At 41.8% G+C, this 23,125-nt stretch overlaps 1 protein-coding gene across 1 annotated transcript in view; it reads left to right on the top strand.

Moving 5' to 3' along the window:
* The first annotated feature begins 864 nt into the window (after positions 1-864).
* Positions 865-23,125, top strand: part of AGPAT3 (1-acylglycerol-3-phosphate O-acyltransferase 3) — a 50,459-nt gene continuing 28,198 nt past the window's right edge. The window contains exon 1 of the mRNA XM_010580243.1: positions 865-989. The gene's annotated coding sequence lies outside the window, so the exon portion shown is untranslated. The remainder of the gene's footprint in view (positions 990-23,125) is intronic.

Here is a 23,125-nt window from a genome sequence, read left to right as displayed (position 1 = left end):
AAAGAAATGCTTTATGTTAGCTTTTGTGATATATCTGACTTGTTGGGCAGATGTTTGAAGAATTTTTTTTTTCTTCAGGTTTTATTTTTAAGGAAAAACAGGTTTGCAGTCTGGTAAATCTGAGTTTATTTGGGGGTTTTCTTTTTCTGAAGTTTGGTTTGTAGATTTCTGCACAAAACTTTCATGGTGTAAGGCTTGTGAAATTAAATAACATGCTTCAAACAAGCCACCTCTGGGTAAAGTATATCTCTAATTACTGAGACTAAATTATGTGGAAAGTGAGCTTGTGTCTGAAGTAAATCTCCAGTTCAGTAATCTAAAATTAAATAATGATTAACTTAATTGCTTCAGGATCATAAAAAACGCTCTTAATAAAATATAGGGTTTAAGTGTGTGTTATGAGAGTGGATAATTGCTTCTGCTTCATTTTCAATAACTTCTATCAAGACGAGGTTTGTAGGTAAAAGAAGTACCTTTTGTTATGCTGATTAGCAAAGCTAGGAAAAGTAGGCTAGTTCTTGAGTATGCAAGCCCTTTCTCCATTCTGAATAGAAGCTGCAATTTCGCTACTAAATATAGGTTAAGAACACTTGCTTTTAATTCCATAGATATGTGCCAGTTAGGCCTTCTGAAAGCCAGAGTAGTTGGTACCCGTGGAGCAAAGTGTAGTATTACTACACAGGAAGAAGGATTAAGTAGGTTTTTTTCCCGCAAAGAAAAGGGAAAGATGGGTAATTTTAACAAGAAGAGTTTGAGTTAAAGAATTTGTGACTTGGGTTAGCAGCTGCATGTTGTTTGCATTGTATTTTGCTTCTAAACAAAATATTTTTACCTTCATTCATTGAAGAATGTCTTTTTTGCTTATAGGCAAATGAGAAAGCAAATGTCTTGAAACATAAACAGTGGTACTTCCCTGGAGGGAGGAGATGGGGTATTCTCCTGTTGCTCTGAGTGTTGCCAGGTGCCAGAAGTGGTCCCCAGTGGTGGTGGTAAGAAAGAAATCTTCCCCCACGTTTCTGTATTTGCGTTTTGTCTGTAGCAATAAGATGCTTTTAGAAAGAAATGGGATTGCAAATCCTGTTCTTTTCATAGAGCTGTATGAATTGCTGGGAGAGGCGTCAGAAGTCTCCCACTCTGAGAATTTTAATTTAGGGATGAAAACAGTGCTTCAGCTTGTTGCTTGCTGTAGTGCTTGCTCCTGCTCTCACATATGCTATATCTGTTGGTAATCATTGCAGCCAAGACTTAACCACAAATAAACCTCCAGAGGACTCTAGAAATGCTTAAATATCACCTCCCCCCTTAAATGTAGAAGGGGAACTGTGGCCTTGCAGTGCTTTGAGGACCTCCTTTATAGAGTTCTTGGTAATCTCTTGAATGCTGACTCTGGGGTCATCTTAGGCTGCCTTTAATCAAAACATCCTTAAATTTTGTCCAGTAACCAGATATGGAAGCGTTAAGTTATAGCAGCAAACTTCCTTCTTTTTGCCCTTTTTTGTAGTCTGTCCTACAAATGGTGACAGCAGAAGTGGAAAGCTGATGAGACCCCACTGACAGCAGTAGGACAGGGTTTTTCCAGGACAGGATCTTAAAGCCCCAGAGTCGTTAGTGTCAGATGTTGACATTTTAATGATGATCTCTGATACCCTGCCCCTTCATGGGCTATTAGTAGCTTTTTTATAGGAAAGTAATTTAATCTTGGTGATTTTGCAAAGGCCCAGAGTGTTGCTTTAGTATTCTATAACCTTTCAAGGTCTATTACAGGACAAGTAGTCTCCCAAGAAACTTTCATTTCTGGGAGGTACTTCTCAAAGCTCTGATTCACAGGGCAGTATGTACTGGATCAGCCACAGTCTGTATTCAGGGCATGTATTCTGACCCCATGCAAAGTTGCATCCCTTTTCAAGATGTGCATTTTCCTGCTATAGTCAAAGCATTTATCCCAGATCATATTAGGTGGGCAAATAACCACTTTCTGTGAGCCCCAAATATTCTTGGATCAAAATTTTACCCTCAAAAACTAGTTATTGCAGCTGAATCTGCTTAATGCTGACCATCTGCAGCTTTGGTAGGTGGAGGGAGACCCAGTAGGCTGATTCATCAAAGTAGCGTTGTTACAGCATCACGGTGACTAGCTACTTTCAAAACCGGTTCTGCAAAATCTCTGTATAAGCCTGTAAGCTCTCTGTTCAGAGGGCTAGAACACCTCTCCTATGAGGACAGGCTGAGAGAGTTGGGATTGTTCAGCCTGGAGGAGAGAAGGCTCCAGGGAGATGTTATTGCAGCATTTCAGTACTTAAAGGGGGCTTATAAGAAAAATGGGGACAGACTTTTTAGTAGGGCCTGTTGCGATAGGACAAGGGGTAATGGTTTTAAACTAAAGGAGGGTAGATTTAGACTAGAAAAAGAAGAAATTTTTTATGATGACAGTGGTGAAACACTGGCAGAGGTTGCCCAGAGAGGTGGTAGATGCCCCATCCCTGGAAACATTCAAGGTCAAGCTGGACGGGGCTCTGAGCAACCTGATCTAGTTGAAGATGTCCCTGCTTATTGCAGGGAGGGGGTTGGACTAGATGACCCTTAAAGGTCCCTTCCAACCCAAACCATTCTATGATTCTGTGATTCTATGAAAACGCTTTTGCCTGGGCTTATTGCCATCAGTGTAAGAGTAATGCCCCAGAAATACATGAAAGCATGGTTTTATGCATTTGCTGTTTTGTAGCATATTTTTCAGCTTGCATGGCTGTAATTTTTGCTTGTCTTCTTTGTGTGTAAGGCCTGAGAAGGCCATCAATGTGAGTGTTACTGAGAAGCTAAAATATGCTTGGGGGGCAGGATTTTATGAATTGTGCATAGCTCTTAAATGTTCAAGCTCTGCTTCTGTTTGGAGAAGAGAGAACTTGGGCTTCTTGTACCCAGCCCTGCAGGCTGTGCTTCTCATGTAGTATGTGCCTAGGTGTCTTACCTCGGGTTGCTAGAACCTGCAAGGAGGAATAATCTGGAAATGAAATGTTTTGAATGAAGTGGATGGCCATGCTGGAAGCTGCATAGGTTGAATAATCCCATGAATAATTCCTTCAGCCTTCACCTTCTCGATTGTTCAGATAAATCCTGAGCAGGTTGACAGATACTACTATGGTTTAGAGAAATTTTACTGAGAGCTTTTCAGCGTCCCAGTGGATGCTGCCTCTGCAGAACAAATCTCCATTTCATGAAGCAAAGGACAACTGGTACCAACAGGCACACAGTCAAGGAGGTGAGGGCCTGAATTACAAGGAGGCCAAATTATAATAGTATTTGCCATAGCAGACATCCCATCCTGTTGGGGTTTATGCATAGGCAGAGGCCCTATAGGTATCATCTGCTGCTATTGTCCTTACTGTGTGTCTTCATGAGGGGATTTCTCTTTCCCAGACTTGCCAGTGTTACGATTTGTAACAATTGTTGGAAGATTCAATTTTCATATAAACTTAGTTGGGGGCCATGGCGGGGCAGATCTTTGCAAAGCACTTGTGGACATAAAGATCCAGCAGGCTAGACCAAAAAGCAGCTCACAAAAGCAGTCATGGCAGTTACAGTTTCAAGAGTTTTCTATATTTCAGGCAAGGAGAAATGTAAAGTACATTGGAAAATCAGTTACATTCTCTGCTTTCATATTTAATTTACCAAAGTGGAGGCTGTGGTAACGGGCTATTTCAAAGCCCATAAGACAGAGTCCTCTTCACTGGCAGATTGATGTTCTGAAAAGCTGCTACCAGAGGTACGGTCCCTGCCATTAGTCTGGTTCAGTGTGGTTTTTAAGCTAAGACTCAGTTTTGCACAACATGGAGAAGTAATGTTCTCTCCTATCTGTTTTTAATAGATAGCGCACTGAGTCGGGACACTATGAAAATGAGAAAGGAGTAGTTTTCCTTGGTAGTCTTAGAAGCACTTGAGAAAGTTTGGGTCTGTTAGGTGCATTATAGCATGGAGCACTCTTCTGCAAGGTGGAAATTGTTGCTCTGAACTCTTTCAGGACAGGGCGAATATTGTTCCCATGTCCTTCACTTCAGAATGTCTCCTCTAACTACTGAGCCTGCATATAAGAGGCGAGCACTGGAAGATTAGCTTTCCTTGTTGTGACTTTTATTTGGAAGAAGCAAGCATGTCAGCTGTGTTTTGTGAAGCGCTCTGTCCTCTCCATCTTTGAAAACACTCGGGCTGTGCCCCACTAAGTTTGCTCCCCAGAAAACTTAGGGAAAGAGCAGCCTTGTCGGACAATGCTGGCTGTGCTTGTGCCCGGGACCCAGCGCTGTTCAGCCCTGCCAGGGTGGTCACTGCTCTGGGCTGGCACAGGGACCGCTTCTAGCTGGGGGAATTAGCTAGTGGAAATCAAGGACTAAGGACCTATAAACCAGATCTCCTAGGGATGTTTATTTTGAAAGAAAAAATAATCCAAAAAGTGCTTTATAAGAAGCTATAATGGCATTTACTCTTACTCCTGTAATTGTTTTGAAAATGTCAGTGTTGCCATGGGAGCAGTTGCTTTCACATGTTTTTTTGAGCTGTGAAGGCCACACATTCAGGACCTTTGACAGTATTTTCCAAAGCAGCAGAAAGTACAGATGGGAATACGAATGCTGCCGCAGCATGTATTTCAGGACAATGTTATTATGCCTTACCAGCAAGGCCAGTTTTGTATCAAGGGTTCATTCGCCTAGTCTCTGCGCCTGTGTCTCCCTCTTAAGAGACCCTCCCTTTCCACCTTGGTTGTGGTGTTCCAGTTGAGTGGGACAAGTAGCCTGATGCACAAGAGTTTCTTGGCCTGAGACCGAGGAGATCGCACAGGACGCCCCTCTAAAAACAGAACAAGCGCTCGCTTCTGCTGCGATGTAAGGAAGAGAACAGAGGGAAGGAAGCTCAGTGCAGCGTGAGCTGGTGAGGCAGCTGCTGGTGCTGTACCGTGGCAGAGAGGGGGTGTACGTGTTGGAGCCGGCCGGGGGAACAGCAGCCGACCACGAGCACGGGCTGCTCACCTGCACCGCAGGACCTGGCTGTGGTGGCTCATTTTGCAGGTCCCCTCTGGATGGCTGTCAGGGCAGATACCCCTTGCCCTGGCTTTGTGAGCTTTTGCCGTGTTCAGTAAGACATCGTCAGGGTGCTTTGGATCTCTGTTGCAAGATGGGAGCAAAAGACCTAAGCATCTCCTTGTGTGGTTCTTTTTCCTGTACTGAAGGTATAGCAATGCTGCTCGTTACTGTCATGTGTGCCCCAGAAGGAAAACATCTTCACTGTTCATGGCTGTGGGCCAGCGTAGCGCTGGGACTTTTGGTAACAAACTTAGAGCCCAGTTGCAGGTGCCTACCACTACCAGTTTCACAGCTTTACTAGGTTAACTGTTCCCTAATGTCTACCAAAATTATCTATTTGCTAAAAAATTCTAAACAAAAATTAAAAAAACAAAAGCAACAAACCCAAACCACCAAACCCCCAACAGTTTACCTGAAGACATATCTTGTTGGTACAGTCCTAGTATGAGTAATAACTGTAAAATCAGTTACACAATCAAACCTCAGGACATGCTGACCTTAAGCATGAGTTAAGAGTGAGCCTCTAGCAGCGCCTGCTAGTAGGGACTCATGAACAGTCAGTCAAACCCCAGGCACAGGATAAGCTCCCAGTCACCTGGAAGTAATGAACTTAGTTACAGAAAAATTAGTTGTGAACTTAGTTACTTCTTATTAATGCAGTGAAGTTTCAGTTATTACAGGTATTTCCAAAATCTTATGGAAGTAAAGGTAAAATGAATTCAAATAGAATGAATCAAACAATTCATGTTTATTGAGCTTGAAAGTGAACAGCACAGACTGCAGACTCAAGAAGCAATTATACATTGCTGAGTAAATAGCATGAAGGTTCTTGTTATATGTCTTGATTGGAGAAATAGTGATTCTTTTAGATTAGTTCTGGTAATTAGACCAGTCTGCTTGTTTGTTTATTTTAAATGAAGCTAGCCTGGTTTGCTAGACTCATTGTCTCTAAATGTGTTCTATATTAACACATTGCATTGAACTGCGGGCAGTCTTTAATATTCTTGAATATCTGATTTTTTTGGCATATAATTGCAGATGAGCTAAGGGTTATTCTGGCAGATAAAAATTAATCGTAAGAGCATAAATGCTGCTTCTCAAACCATTACTCTGCCTGACTGAGGAGCTTTTGAGAAGCAGTGCCAAGCTAGCAGAGGTGACATCCAGAATTCAAGTATGGCACACAGCCTCTTTTGACTATGAGGCTTTGTGACAATAAACACCTCTGCTTACTAATTAGCTTCTAATTTTTCAAATGATGGGGAGCAATTTTTGACTTGGCAAACTGTTCTGAAATGCTGCAAGCTCCAAGAGAAATGGGTGTTCACTTTTATACTATTGATTTCACATTTTGCATTTCTTTCAATGCTTTATAACTGTGCCGGGTAACAGAAAACAACTTCTGCTCCCATGATCTTGTGCATCTCTGACAGAAGTGGAAACAATACACTGGAATGTACAGAGATGTAGAAATTTCCACGCAGGCAGCTGCCCACCTGGCTCGGGTTATAACCACTGAGAAATCTCCTGTGGTCAGATTAGTGTCATTACTGTGGCAGCTGTAGGACTGAGAGAGTACTCACAACATCAGAATTTTTTAATGTCCTTTTAGATCAGTCAGAGCTAGTTTACATGAGAAGATGATAAAAAGAGCAGACAGCATCTGTGAAAACTCTTGTGCTTTTGCTATCAGTTGTGGAGCAACCCTCATGCAAAGTAGCTGTCTGAATTTTGCTGGTGCAAGGCAGGCATGCATTTCTAGTGGGCTAGTCATTTCAACGATCCCTGCAGCCTTTAGTAAAAGGATATTTAGGTCACCTCCCTCTCAAACGTTGCGTTAAAAGGCTACTGTTCAGAAGAAGCTGAACAAGTGAAACTGAATTGTGACAATGCTAACCAGTCCTGGATTTCTGATCTTTGTTGGCAGCATCTTTCAAAGACTGTCTTACCATAGAAGGGTCCCCTGCTCTGCAGAATTCATAATGGTTTGAATTAACTATATATGCTACAAGAGGCCTATTTAGCAATAGGATGCCAAGCTACCAGGAGATGGAACATCTTAAGAAATGGGGAGAGCTCTAGATGTTTCTCTTCAGGTCTTTCTCTCATGTGGATTTTAAAATAGATGGGCTGTTTGCCGAGTGGCTGCCATTCAGTTTCCCAGCTGAATGGCCAACAACAGCCTGAACTTTAACAACGTACAGACTTCTAAGTTAATTTTTTTGAATGTGTGGGATACGGTATTTGTAAAGTGTTCTGGTTGTAATTTATAAAGATTTCACCATGTGCAAAAGTGCAGCTTTATGTTCAAAATGTGGTCTTCAAATTTGTGTAGGAGAAGGATAAAAATTTTTCTTTTTGTGGTAGTTTGTTTGTTGTTTTTTTTCTTGTTGCTCTGGGGAGGGGGGAAGAGGGGTGAGTTCCATTTACACTGAAAAGGTGGTGTGGTATGTGGCTGCTGCCAGTATTGGTATTCAGCCCAGAAGGGGCTGGTGTGATCTTATCTGAAAATGCAGAACAAAAAACTTTGTCCGGCATGTATTTGTTTTTGCTATCAGTCTACTTGATAGCCTGCTCTATCTTTTTAGAAAGATACCTGCTTTTGTGTATATGCAAAAAGATCTGACCACAAGGTTAATTATGAATTCAGACTGATAACAGCCTTGTGAAATATTTGTCAGTGAAATAATCCGAAATAAGTATTGCCGTTGTGTTCGGGTAGGAACACGCTGCTCATGGCAGCCGAAGTGACAGGAAGGAGAATAAAAGTTGGATCCCGTACAAGGAAGAAGGGGGGTGATGTGCGTCCCTGCCCTGCTGTACAGCTCTACTTTTCTTGTTTTCTTACCCTTTGGGTTATGAGTAGCAGACTGCACGAAGCAGCATTGCACTGAACATCCTCCTCCTCCTCTGCAGGATCAAGCTCCCTGGTGCAGTTCAGGCTGCCAATTCAGATGATGTGAACCGACTTGAGGAACTGTTTGGGTTGTGTACCTGTTGGTTTTCCAAGCCACATTTTTCACCTATTATGCCTTCCTGACTGCAGAATAATGAGGTTTTATCTTAAGCTGCCTTGGTGACAGTCAGTCACCCAGCAGAACACCTACTGCTTCTGGTATTAGTATTTTTACTTCTCTCCCTGTCTACCCTGTGATGGACATTGCCCAAACCCAGATATTTCAGAATGGTGGCTTTCGTCTTCCCCCCTCCTCCACGTGGCCCCCACCTCCCTCCTGGGTTGAACCCTGGAAAATTTGCTGGTGAAAGTATAAACTTCCTATAAAGAAGTGTCTAGAGGAGGTATCCTTGTCCATGTGACAAATGTCGGTCTGGTGACAGTAGGCTGATTGGTCTTTCTCGCTTGTCACAGATCCGTCAAGAAGACTGGGGACTGTAAATTTACAATTGAGTGGCATATATTCTGCTTCTCAGCTATGTTTTAGAGCAGCCTTTCTCCATTGCTGGTAAGCTGTGAGGAGTTAGCAGTTTGGAGGTATGTTTGTAGGGTGAAATAATGCGGAGGCTCTTCTGGGGAATTTCTGGATTTAGTATAGCAGAGTACTTACAAGGGAAAACTTCCCTGCTGCCTCTTCTCGGTTTTGCAGCTGTGATTCTTACAGCGTGTGGATAGCTCTGGTGTCATCTGGGGCCTTTGCTTTACTGTGTTATTCATTCACTTATTTATCTAATAATAATAAATAATTGTGTTTATTTAAACTTTTCCATTCTGGCAGTACAGATTGCGATAGCAAATGCTGGAGCCGACGCATGAGGCGTAAGTGAGTGAAGCCAATGTGCTGAGTCTTGCGTCTGTCTCCTGGCCTGCTCTCAGGAAAGGGTAGGAGGGAGGTGGTGGGTTTGCTGCTGGACAGCCCTGAGAGCCTGCCTGCTCCTGCTGGTTCACTTGCACCAGCGATCATGCGTTACTGTGGATGCAATCATGGAATAAATCATATTGCTCCTCTTTTGCACAAGATAGTGTTTTATACCTAAAATTTAAAGCAACTCAGCAATTCTTGACAGACAGACTTTCAATTTTTTCTCAATTAGTATGCAGTACTTCAAAGAAAAGCTTTGAACTTGGGTGGGGGCTTGTAGGCATGCATACAGTGTTTGCTGAGACTTCATTTAGCAGCAGTCAAAAGCTTTGTGTTCAGCCACAGCACATTTGCATGTTGACAGATATCTCCTGGTTGGCACTCAATTTCTTATGTTTGAGGGTTGACTTTTTGCATAATTTTCCATCCAGAAAGCAAAGTGTATCATTCTTCTTAAAACACTTACCTCAGATGATCGCAGATGAGGCTTTTTTGTTTATCCTTTATTTTGCATCCCTGTTTTAGCAAGTAAGGAAACTGTGCCACAAAGCATTTTCCGGATTCACACAATCTATCTAGAAGAAGATGGGTCCCTAGGTTTCACAACTTGGTGCGCAGATGCGCTTGCACTGCTGAAATTTCTTTTGTAGTTTATTTTTATCTGAATACAAAGGATGAATTCCCACTTGCCTTGAAAATTTAACCACTTGGAGTGAAGAGGAGCATTTTGTGTAGTCTTAGAGATGAGTAGACACAACTGAGGTTTTTCTTAATCATCAGAGACTAAGATTGGCAACATTATATAATTACATAACATTGATGTATTTTATACAATACAAGAGACCTATTACTCAAATCATTTTGTACTAATAGGGCTTCTGTTAGATAACTCCTTTTCTGTTTGTTATGTAAGGGGTGGTATTACAGAATCACTGTTTGAATACCAGCACTATAATTTTAGAATTGCTTTTATAATAGAAATACCAAGTAAGCCTTGCTCCAAATATAGGCAATTATTGCAATATCCTAGGGTTTGGGTTTGTTTTTTTTTCCAAATGAGGCCTCTTAATAATTGCTACTTTGGTTTTGTTTTTTATTTACAAAATTTTGAGACTGTCCTGTGCTCAGTCATTCCATTATATGCATTTTCTGTAATGAGTATTGTGCCCTGGAAAAGTATTGATCAGCAGTCCTGGAAACTGGTGATTGAGCTTCACCTACAAAAACAATGCAAGTGCCAGTTTATAGACTCTGCATGTCTGGAACCCTCCTGTCATCTTTGAACTACATGTATGTTTGTCTCTCGGATTATTGGGGGATTTATTTTAATATAATTGAATATAATTTTATTTCTGTAATTGAGAATAGAAGCAGTGTGAGCAGTTCTAAAATGAGATTGGGGAACACAATCAGTAAAAATTCCTTTGGAGCCCACAGAAACTGATTATTCCCAAGCAAAGGGTTTAGTTGCAAGCTATCTCCTTCACTGACAAAGATGTATTAGTAGGACTTTTATCTGTGCAGTGACTTTAGAAATGTGGTTGAACTACAGGTGAGGTTGGAAAAGGTTTTACAGTTGACCTGGACTTTGTGCAGGAGGGCAGGAGGACCTATTGATATGGTGCACAGAGAGCACCTAAAGTTTTCCTTTAATTCATGAATGCTGTGATGGTTCTGTCCTGGTTGAGAAGCTGGTTTCTAGTGGACACTATTCACCACACTTTCTAGAGTATGCCATATTTATTTTGTGTGTGCTTTTAAACTCAGAGGCAGCTTCTTAGATTCTTTTTCCACCCAGCTCCGCTGAGCTTCGTACCAGATAAAATCTCCTATTTGGCTGTGTTTTTTAAATTCACAGCCTCTTTTTTTCCTTTTTGGCTGAATAGTTCTAAGTATTGCCTGTTTCTTTGATTATAAAAACTTTCTATTTATTGTATCTTAAGTGTTTTTGTGCTGTCTCCTTCCACTTTACTGAAATCTCCTAAAAACTCTGACTCTGCTTACAGGGCAGCCAAGGGTTTAAGAGGAGCTAACAGCATGCCGTAGCTTTCTGTAGTGCTGCTGATAAAGTTTCATCAGAAAACGGGAGCGTCGGGGACTGTGACTACCACTTCAACTTTTCTTTGGCATTTAAGCTAGATTTTTTTTTTTTTATTTGTTTCTTCTTGTTTCTTTTAGAGGCCGAACTCTTACCGGGTGAGGATCAGTTATGCCAGTGTATCTGCACAAAGGGCTGTGTTGGTGTAATGGTAGGTGAATGGGAATCACACTCTTCAGTCCGACTGTTGTGTCCCTGTGTGGACATGGCCTCAAGTCTCTCTTTATCTGTACTGTCCAGATTATGGTGCAGAGCAGCCGGATTGGCCCCTGAGCCTTAATCATACCAACGGCACTGTGTTCCTGCTGCCTGGGTAGGGTGTAACCGCTGCCACCTTGTTTCTTTCTTCTCTAGGCTCTGGTATCCCATTTTTGTTAACCAAGCCACTGGAGTGTGCCTGCTGTGGCTCAGGCCTCCCGAAAGCCCTGAATTTGGAGCGGGGAGAAGAGAGAGAAGATACCGTTGTCTTTAGTTGGGTAGAGCTCTCCTCCAAGGCCCACAGAGAAAGGGGTAAGGGCAGTGGAGTCCCAAGTCCCACTGTGAGCAAAGCACCTGGGAGCCTGCCCCCTGGCTGGCTTCCAAGTCCCTTTCTTTAGTCTGTGCAGTTCAAACATGTCCCTTTGTCGTGCCGTGAAGACGAGCAGTCCTTCTGCCCTACGAGGACTGCACTCTGGATGCAGACCAAACCCTTTCTCTGCTGTGATGTAGTCTCAAGCCTTATGTTTGCTCTTCATGGAGAAGAGACAAGCTTTGGTGGGATGGGAGGTTCCTTTGTGTTAAAATCTAGATTTTGTTAAAATCTTTTGTCAGCTCTTAAAAAAAAAAAAAAAAAGTGTCAAGCGACAGTGCTGAACGTACATACCTCACCACACGAGCGAATCCAGTTGATTGTAGCCTGGTAATTTGCTGTAAGAAGATTATTGGATTAGAGCAAAAGCTTGGTTTGTCAGCAACACCACCTGACAGTAATATTCTTGAGAAGTATTACCTATTTTAAATATTAGTCCACTTTTGCCCCAATCATACCTTCATTCTTGAGGTAAAAGGGGCTTTTTTAGTTCTGTGTTTTACGAAGCCACATAACGGAGAGGACACTTCTTTTTTCCTGCTGCTGAGCAGTCACTTTTAGTAGCTGCAGTGCTTCCAGATTTACCTCGATGTGCTTTTGTCATCATAATCCCTCCTCCATGTCAAGACTGATTTGCTTTCCTAGTCAAGACCCGCATCGTCCGTTTTTGCGTTTCATTTCTCCTTCTCCTTTTTTTGGTTCTATTGATCAATAACAAATTGGGAAGATGTTGGTAAGCCAGTCGGGTATATGCTTGCTAGCTGGAGTCTGTGCTACGCTCATCGCCCTGGCTTTAGCCTACTACTTGTATTGGTAAGTTGGATTTTGCGCTGTGACTGCAGTGGTGGCTTGTCCTTTAAAATGTTTTCTTGGGGTGGGCTGGAGAGTGTGGTGGTCCTTTTGAAGTGCTCTCAAAGGCTGACGTGTGGCTGGGGTAGATACCTTCCCTGATTTGTGCTTGTGCCCTCTTTTATTTGTCGTGGGACTCGGTTTTGCTGTTGTTTGAGGTTTTTGTACGTTTTTATTCAGCTGAGAGCATAGTGGCTAAGGATGCCATAGCACGCATTGGGTAAGATGGCGATTGTGTCTTTCCAGTTAGTTGTGAGAGCCTTTTTAAACTTCTTTCACTCTTATTTCATGCTCTTGCTTAGCATTCACATGGCTGTCTCTCTTGGCATGCAACATGGAAATAAGGCTGCGATAGGCTTACAGTGCGTTAGGGTGTTTGTGGGACACCTGTGTCTTCAGCGCTTCAAAAGAAATGTTTCAGGCAGGCGCAAATTAAGGACTGGCATGGTTTTTCCCCCCACCAGGAGCTCAGCAGGCTGCTTCCCCTTGGGAGTGAGCTGGTGCTGGGGAGGGTGGTGGCATGGAGCAGTGGGGCTGGGATCCTGGGCATAGTTGGGTTTTTCACCATGCTGCAGGAGCACGTGGCGATGAGCCTGCGTGCGTTTGGGGAAAGGTAAGAGCAGTGCAGGGCTGCCCTAGATTTCTGGGCTGGCTTCGTTTCTGTGCGTCTCTACATATGTCCAAGACTTTCAGCCAAAAGAAATCTTGGAACTTCTTAGAGCTGCGTCTGGAGCAAATAGCAACTTTTAGAAACCCAAGTGCAATCTGTTGACTAGTTTTAGTGGGAAAAATTACATGTCTCTTCAACTATAAAAGGAAAAGTCTGCTGGAGTTGTAATTAATATGGCTACAATTGGAAAACTTTCCAAGGGGTGTGACGTTGCTGAGAGCAAGTCTCCAGCATAACGTGTGGGTTCTTTTGTTTGTTTGTTTTATAAGGCAATGAAGAGACAAATAAATGGGGGGGTGATCTTCTTGGCTTTATTTTTGCCAAGTATTTCCTCCAGGCAGTTATCCCTGTGCTATTTACAAGCCTACAATCCTCTGTGTGTGTATGCACACACTTCTAATATTAATGAGTTTATTTATGTTTAAGCTTTACAGTGAATCTCTACAGATATGTAAGCTTTCAGCTATACATGGCAGCTCAAATTAAGATGTGTGTGATTACTAGCCTCTTTAGTCCTCAAAATGTTCAGGAAAATGGGACATATCTAACTGACTTTACAGTTTTAATGTTAAAAAACAGGAAATGTAGAGCTTAAGGATGTTAACAGCTGTCCTGCTAAATGTTCTTTTTACCAAAGAAAGTACATGTGGTAGGTATATACATGAACACAGTGTAGTTTTTAATTAATACCACATGTCTTGACTCAGTATTGGTGTGTAGTATATGCATCTGGTAACAGTTATGCTTTTGTATTGATACAAACATAAATTTGTGTGTGTGTTATAGGCGTAGCATATACATCTCTGTTGTCATTCTTCCCCCCCCCCCCATTTTGTTCACTCTGAAAATTCTTGACTTGAATCCAGGTCAGATCGGGTTTGCAGGAGAGATTACAATTCTGCACACAGCAGGAATTAACTGGTATTAGGTCAGATCCTCTTCTTCAACAGCCTCAAGGTTCAGGAGAAAATTAATGACATCATCTATTTGTTTGTGAAAAGAAAGCTCATTCGAACCTCTCTGATTAGATAGGGATGAGACCTAACACCAGTACCTCAGAGTGGTTTTTTGGCTTTGTTGGTTTGTGGCTTTTTTTAATTTGTTGATGCTTGAAGAAAGCTGACTTTGATAAATATTCCAGTTTATTAATTTTTTTTAATGCAAGTCTGCTCTGTAGGAAGTAACTAGAAAGACTAATTTTTTTTCTTCTTCTTAAATGTGTTAGTTTTGCTGCTGCTATTCCCTTAGAATATCATCAGCCAGAGCTGGGGTGATTAAGATCAGAGATAACCAGTTCAGCAGGGAATCAACTTTGCATATTGAGAGATTAACCTGTTTTTTTTTCTGTAATTCCATCTGTGATCTTTTGCTTCTCCTTGATTGGAGCACCCTTATTAGCTTGCTGGACAGGATGTATTTTGGTCACATTCTGGGCTAAATTTAGTTTGTACTCTCGAAGGAATTCATCTAAGGAAGTGAAGGATCTTTGTTCTTCTGGGATTTATGTGGCACCCTGCAGGCCTGCGGCTGACTCCCTTGCTGCGTGTCTGATGCAGGAACACCACCAACCTCAGAAACGACCTAGGAAATCCAGTGTGCCCCCCCCAAAAAACCCCAAAAACCAAAAAAAAAAAACAACCCCAACCCCCCAAGAAACAAATGCATTGCTTGGATGTGTGAAGGCTGGTGTTCAGGCAGTAATGGAAGACATGCAAGGAACCATCACAGTAACGGTCTTCTGAAGATAGAGGCAACTGTATAGCAAATAGTCCAGAAGGCACACATGCATCTGCCCATCTACGTCTCCACACATAGGCTTGTTCTGCTATCAGGTGTGAATGCCTCACAAGATACACTGCAGCAATCCAGTGTATATACGGGTTATATAACCCATAATGCAAAACTAAAGTCCACAGAAATTATAAAAGCATGAGACATCACGTTTTCTTCTTTAGTGAGAAGTTGGGAGTTTGTTTGGTTAAAGTCTTCCCACAACATGAGACCCTATAAAAATTGTCATTTTTTACCAATCAACAAATTGCTTAGCACATCAATAATGGATTTATCATTCTGTGTGTGCTTGTCATCACCTAATATATAGGATAAACTCATAAGAATCCTCCTCTTTAATTTTTTTGTGGTTTTTGATTGACCCATTCCAAGCTTCAAAATGTTTGAAACAAATGCCTTTTCCTTTCTTTTTACCCTGTTGCCAGATCTGTCCTCTTAAGTTTCAGCTTCTGGCCACCAAAGGAGCCCAAAATACTAACATGTATTTAGTTTGGTTAATTGGTATACTTTTTATTAGAACTTAAGGTCCTTTAACTCAATGATCTTGCCGTGTTGCTAGCCCTGCCTTGTAGCTTGAGTAATGTGTTGAAGCATCTGAACTTGCCATGAATGTTTTGATTTCATTAATGCACTTCTGTGAGTTAAGAGCAAAATAATTAAGATCACAAAAGTTTTGGCTACTGTTGTATTTTGTGCTGCAATAGTTTAGCATTTTTTGAGAAAGATTGAGAGAGGGGAGGCCTGTGCTAGACTTGCATATATATCCAAGCAGTTTCAATGAGCTGCGTAATTTCACTGCCCATTTATTTTATTTGCTTATTGACTGTAATTGTGCTTTGCTCGCTTGGTTTCAGGTGTTTGAAGCAATAGTTTAGCACATCATCTTTAATGATGTCTATCTTCATCTTCACTTGGATTTTATTAGTATTTCCCATCATTGTATTTTTGGAGTGAAAGTATTGTCTGTTATTTTAGGCAGAATAACCTGGAGGTTCCTAATTTGTACTTGCTGGAGGGGTGATTTGCACAAAGTGAGGGCAGGTCATTTCTGTGTTGGTGGGGAGCCTGGCTTTGCTGGCTCTGTGGATGGATAAGCACTCTGGGAAGTGCTGCCATGTAAATGCTAAACTGGTCAAACATGAGCTTTAAGCCCTGCTCCTGTCAAGTTAGTTCTCAGTTTGTGTTTTTCTTCAGAGAGTAGCGCAGCAAAAGACTGCATTGTGACTGCCTATTAAAATATTGTTTTAAAGAGAGATTGACTTCTGAGGGAGATAAATAAGCAAAAATGAGTAGCCAGGTCATCTGTTAGTACTTCTGCACCAGTTCCCCAGCCCTGAGGGGAGCAGCAGAGCGGACAAAGAGCATGGCTCTGCTGGCGGGCCCTGCCGTCCCTGCTGGCTGAAGGGGAGAGAGGGCCCCCTCACGGGTTAGAGGCTCTTGGGATGGAGATTTAAAAAATGTATGCCTTGTCTATACTTAGTATATTATTCATATGTCTAAATGCTAGTCCACTTCACTGATGTTTTTCTCAAAATGGCGGTGGAGAGGAGCATTATGCATTGGCTGGCACGTTTTTTGTCAGGCCTGTGGTGCGCAACTGTCTGCGCCACCATTAAGGGAGGCTGAGGAAGAACAGGCCTGAGCCTGGTGGAGGAGCAGGTCAGTTTTCCGGGTGCATCTGTACAGACTATCACTTGACACACAAGGCATGACATGATATATTTCTATATAACATCTATTAGCTGTGGATAATGTGCCCATAATCTATGGGCTTGCTGTGCTTGAAATACTGCCACGTTTGTGTAAAAGACACTGTATGCTTTGCTGCTTTATTTAGGCAGCTTAAACTGAAGCACTGAGAAGATAGGTGTCCTACATTGACTGGGTAGTTGTCTATGAGATAAGTGCCTGGAGATTAAAACAGCCAGTATCTTCCTAACACACCCATAGCACCAATCCATGCAATTTTAAGAGCATAGAGTATTCAAATAAATGAGGAGTTTTCAGCAAAGTTGAAGCTTTGATCAGTGTTCTCAATGTTGATTTCAAAGGGTTGTTTCTGTACTGTGGCTGCTGCTCGTCGATCTGCAAACGTGGAAATCTTGAATATCTTAAAAACTCATTACCCAAAGAATTTCGTGACCATGCCGATGTACACAAACCATGAGTTTATCCAGGCTAACATAGAATTGCTCTGTATTTAAATTTGGTGACTCGAAGAGGTTGAGCTTGGCAGATTTTCAGCCTGCTTCACTATGGAAATAAAACTTAATGTTGTGCTGTTCAAATACATTTTATCTGTGTCCCTCTCCTAAGCCATATGTTTTGAACGCTTTGAGGGGTTTCCAGCCATGCTTGGCTGGCAGGTGGCAGCAACAGTGTCTCCAAAATAACTGGAATCCTACAAGTTTCATGGAGGTAGCTGGGGAGAGGAGAAAGGGGCTGTTAAGAGCCTCACCTTAGGGAAATGTTATGACATAAAGTTGAGTTTTCTTTGATAGCCAAGTTTCTACAAAGATGTGAGCTTGTAAAAGTGTCAGTCAACACTGAAATACAAGTTTGTAGGGAACCAGGCTTTTGGAACTACTTGTTAAATTCCTTTCTTCAGCTGGCTGCTTTCTAACAATGAGTATCTGGTTACTCAAGCTCTTCTCTGCAACCAGAGCAATTGTTAAGCATTAACTACATGAAGATTCCTATATATTGGTCAGAGTTGGAGCGTAGGAAAAACATGAGATATTAAAGGCTGGAGGAAAGCCTGGAAGAACAGCTGTCAACACTGCATAGATTGCTTTTTACTCTTGAACACAGAGTTGACGTCAGGGACTTTGCTGATCATGCCCATTGCAGTGATTGCTCTGCTGCAGACCTCTAGTCTGGAGAGGCAGGCACTGTTCCTGTTTCACTGGGGATGTGAAACATGCAGTTCCCCAGGCACTTGGTCCCCAGTGGCTGATCTGGATGCCCTTTGCAAACAAATGATGTCCGACTGTGACACGAAACAGTTGTCTCTTAACACTCTGAAATTTGGAAGATACAGTGAGAAACCCATCATTTTAACGCTAGCGAATAGGTTAAGAGTAGCGAAACAAGTGCTCTAAGGAATACTTAAACTTGCATCTGTCTTAAGAAGGATGAACTTGCTTTAAATGAAACTTAGATCTGCAGAGGTGGTAGAGGAAAAAATGAATCTGTGCTTGAGTTACCTGATGGGACATGTCTACACTGTAGCTGTGATGTGATTAGTTTTAAAGGAGGGGTGAAATGCTTGTAAGAGTAGCCATGGCAACATAAAGCTCACTGCAGGCTGCAAAAACCGCCTGGGAAGTGGAGTGAAAACTCGGGCAGTTTGGACTTAATTATTATTGCTCAAAGTGCATTGCCTGCCTTCCTGTAGAGCTCACTTGATGATATTTCAAGGAGGAAAGAGGTCTCAGAATGGTTTCCCATGGTCAAATATGAGGTCTCAGCATCCTTTTTTCTATGGAGATTGTAATTGTGGGCTTGTAAGTTTACAGGCATTCATTATAAAAATAATTTAAAAAAAAAAAGAAGAATATAGTTGGGTGGGACTTCTGGAGAGTGCTGTCTGAGTTTGAGGAGGCTTTCAGCAGGGTTTTGTTCAGTTCAGTTTTGAAAATGTCGGAGGATGGAGTTTCCTCAGCCTCTCTGGACAGCTCGTTCCAGTGCTGAACCACTACTTCTATGTTGTTAATACAGCTAGCAGTAGTACAAATCAGTGTTATCTTTTAATGTCTGGAAAGAGAGAAAGGAAGCCTTGGTGAGGAGCGGGCTTTGCTGTTAATTCCTTTTGGAAGAAGTTTTGGGAATGTGAAGGGCTGTTGTTAGTGAGAAGGTTTTGATCTTCCAACATCTGTGTTTGGGCTCTTTGAGTTTAGACCCTTGTGAGCTGTCGCTGGGGGAGTGTGTGCCCTGGCAGGACTTGGGCCCCTAATACAGGGTATGTCTGTAATGGCTGTCCTGTACATGCCCAATGTGATGACTGCAGCATGGATCCAGTACTGTCTCCCTTTGCACTGCTTGTGTTCGGCTAGTGCAGCCAGACAGATGGTGAATGGGTGAGAGAAGCTGTGTCGGTGTTGGGCTCTGTGATGTGACGTCCCAAGATGACTTCATACGTATCCAAAATTTTGGGAACTGAGATGCCTTCTTATTAGTCCATGTCCAAAGGTGAGTAATAGGTCACGTTTTCCGGAGGCTGCTTCTTGAGAGAGATCAGTTGACAATGCAAAGCAAAATCTGAAGTTTGGTGACCTTGAAACTGAAGTAAAACTGGAAGCAGCTCATGGGTTTTCTTTGTTGGCAGCCTTTTTGCCTGGAAAGGACAGAATCAAACCATATGCAGGTGTCCACAGTTTGGCCTTGTCTATGTGAAGAGCTGATCTCTCATCCTGCATTAGGAGTCTGCCAGGGAAATAGATGCTATCAGCAGCTGGGGTTGCTCTCCTTCTCCCTCTTGTCCTATAGGCTGAAATATCTGTTCATCAGTAATTGGTCAAAGATGATCTCCCCCACATCACTGTCATGCATGTATTCTGTTTGCTTTTGCACAATCCAATTTATTTATAAAACTAGAAGCTGAAAGCAAAATTTCAAGATGTGTAGCAAAGATCATAAAGTGCTCGCAGGAACTGTCATCCAGGGAAACATTGAGGAGACAATTGGCTGTGTATACTGGGAGTAGGTAAGATGACAAAAATGCTGTCAGAGTGTAGATATCAAGAATGCATTACAGAGGAGAGGGAGAAGCTTTGCGGAGAAAACTAACTAGAAATGATAGTATGAAATGAAATGTCAGAAAAAAATGTTGTACTTATAATAGCCCTTGTGCAAAATTTTTTTAGCAGAGAACACAACTGAGGAAGTGACTTGTAATGACAGAAGATTGATGGGAACTTGAGTTCTTGGGAACTTACTGTAAAAATAAAACTCACAAACCATTAGGATACTATTTTATATCTTGTGTTCAGGAATAGCATCAAATGCACTTTACTAAATACACCATCTTTCTACTTGGTACACATATTGCTATGGTGAGGAGAGAATTAAAAACAACTTCTGTTGTTCTCAAGAGATCAATAATAGAAGCTACACTGCTGAAAATAGACATTTACGTGGAGAAGACACAAGATAAGTCAGGGATATTTTAGTTTTACTATCCTCTTGATGTGTCTGAGAAATTTTTTGATTGACCAGCGGTTGCCTTACTCATCCACTGGGAGCAGATCTGATGGAAGGAAGTTGATGCATGGGGCAGAGCTGAAGAGAGCTGTACCGGTGTGATGAGTGTGTGCATGTGGATGCAGCTTCCTTCCTGCACCTAGCAAGTTAGGAAACAAATAGCCCTGATTGGAGTTTTTTCTGGCAATTAGTAAGCTCCTCCTGCCTGATTAAATCAAACTGTTGTAGTGGTGACATCAACTATGTCTCTGTGACATGGTAGTAGCTAGCTATCAAACTGATGTCAGAACACCAGATTGTCATTTTACTCTGTGGATTCAGCAAGTAGGGGGAAAATTAAAGTGATGAGGATTTCTTCTGACATATAAATAACTCCTGTAGTTGCATGTAGCGAGGGGTGGGAAATAATGTGCTAAATATACTGGCATGGAGGTGGAAAGTGATGGATGGAAGACTTGTTTTCATCGTGAATTCAAACCTACAGGTGGCAGGGGGGAGCATGGTCTGGTGGTGATGTCTGCTCCCCTGTGATGCTTTGTTCCTGTACTCCACCTTAGTCTCTCAGCTCTTCAACTATCTACATTTCAAGGCTGCTATCTTCCCCTTCCTCTTTGCTACCTGAGTGCTTGTGAATCAGATTTGGGCATCCTCCCTGCTCTTGGCTCCATAGGGATGCGGGGACGGTGCCGTTCTGAGGGAGGTTTGTGCTTGCCCTGTGCAGTTCTTGGACTGAACTTGCTGTTGACCTCAGTAGTGGTGGTCCCATGTGTCAAGTTCTCTGTTTTGCAGTTGCATGGCTCACTTTGGAAAATGTCCCTCCATTCAGGGGAGTGACTCCAAGGGACAGCTGGGAGCTGTGCACTTTTGTCATTAAGGAAACAGTACACTGATCTGGAAACAGGCGACGTTTTCCGAATGATGCCTTGTTATACAATATTTAACTTGTACTTCTTTAGACCCTTTGCTGTTCTCTGAAGAGTGCTGGATTACTGGTGGTATGAAATTTATTTGGGCTATCTAGAAAAAAGTTCCTAATATTTTAAAGAAGTCACTGCGGCTAATTACTTTGTTATTTGCCACTTCAACTAGCTGGCTAGTGCTCCGGCCACTTGCTGTTGGCTAACCTCTCTCTTCAATGAGGGTGGAGGCACTCTGAAATTTTCAGCAACTTAGGAGCTGTACAGATCAGAGCAGGTGATTCAGGAAAGGGTGCTCCAGAAGATCTGTCAAACTGTAAATCCCTCCATTGAAATATAGAAATACTAAAGTTTCTCACTGAAGTAGCTATATTTGAACCTGTTTTTTTAAAACAAAACCCCCCTTTTTTAACGTGATTAAACTTCAGAATTTGGGACCTAATGACAGACTTAATTACCAGATACAAAGCAGATGTTAATCTCAAGTCAGAAAGTAGGAGTCAGCGTGATGACAAACTAAGTGTGTTACTCTTTAAATATTTGTTAGTGTTCTCCCTGTAGCGTTCATTTAATGCTTAAAAAGTGCCCCTATCAGCATTTAGACATAAATCTGACCAAATCCTGTTTTGTGGTACCAGTTATAATTGTAGTAGCTTCAGATTTTTGTATTCATAAAAATGCATTTTCACCTGTGCAGGCAAACTATCTGGCTTAATAACTTCAGAAAGAATGAAAAGCTTTGGAGGGATATTGAATTACTCTGAAAATCCACTCTGGACAGTATTCTTCTCACTAAAGAGAGTAGCCACAGCCAGAATGTGTTCACTTCAAGAACAGAAGCCTACTATAAGGGAAAAAAAACCCCAAGACATAAGTACCAGGGAAAGTCTGGCCCCATTTAAAATTCAGAGACCTCATTTTCTCCCACCTGTTTATTATTCAGAGATTGCAAGAGGCTCTTTCCTTTCTCAACTCCCAGTTGGGTTTTTAATGTTGAATGAACTAGTTGAAGTGAAAAAAAAAAATCTCACTACACCTGCTAGCTCTATCGAAACCAGAAGTAATTAAGGCAAAAAGTCTTTCTTTGCAAGAGGAATTGAAGATGCTTACATTTGAGGAGAAAATGTCAGTATTGACATTTGCTCAATGGGAAAGACTGAAAATAATAGAGCTGCTAGATGCAGAATGTGATTTCCTGGTTAAATTTTGACTTGACCTCCAGTCAGGTGGGGCAAAAGTCCTGAGCTCTTCAAAATAATAAAAATGCCCTTTTTTCAGCTATATTGAGAAGAGATTATATAGCCAGCTTTGGTCTCAGTCGTCCTTCATCTTTTTAAGCAACTGCAGTGTGTTTCATTTTCGTAAGGTTTTTTTGTTTGTTTTTATCAAACTAAAAACCTGGGTTGTATTTCTGTTTCACAATACGTACTTATATTGTTGGGTTTGCCCACCTTCACATAAAGTGGAGGGGTAGTTTGTAAGGATGAGTCTGGGGCCAGCTTGGGTGCAAGGTGGGTTACTGTGCTTCAGCCCTTGCTCTCTAAGCTCCACCTGGCCTGTCGCAACCATGAGAACTGTGTCAGCACCCAGTCTGGTTGGGGCAACAGTGCCCCCCAATATTCAAGGTGTTTGTGAAGCAATAACAGTAATGTGCGGAGAGAACAAAAGTAGGAGAAACCAAAGATCTATCACAGATAAAATTTCTTTAGCATTTGTGAAGTTAAATGCAAGGCAAGAATCTGTTCCAAGCCAGTTAAGAACTGGGAAGAATTACTACTTTTTGTCTGTCCTTTTTGAAAAGAATATATATAAAATGTTCATTTTAATTTTCTTATTACTCTGTATTGGTTAATCTATGCTTTAGCTCAACAGGAAAAATTCAGCTGCCATCAATTACTTTTGTGGAGAGGGAAGAGATTTTATATTCTTGCCACATTGCCAGAAAAAAAGGAAGATTCATGCTTCTGTCAAAATGCAGATTTTATCACAGATTTGTGGGATCACAGATCCTGTGTAGCAATTGCATAAGTGTGTAAACTGCAGTGGGATGGAATAAATAATGAGCTGACTTGAGAAGAACTGTGATTATGGCCACCCCAGCCTTTTGACATTACTCGTAAATTGTGAAGCCTCCTGGCTTCCA

The sequence above is a fragment of the Haliaeetus leucocephalus genome, unplaced genomic scaffold, assembly GCF_000737465.1.
Source record: "Haliaeetus leucocephalus isolate CR32 unplaced genomic scaffold, Haliaeetus_leucocephalus-4.0 Scaffold702, whole genome shotgun sequence".
Taxonomy (NCBI): Eukaryota; Metazoa; Chordata; class Aves; order Accipitriformes; family Accipitridae; genus Haliaeetus; species Haliaeetus leucocephalus.
The sequence above is the reverse complement of the archived record's forward strand: the minus strand, read 5'-3'. Positions and strand labels throughout refer to the sequence as shown.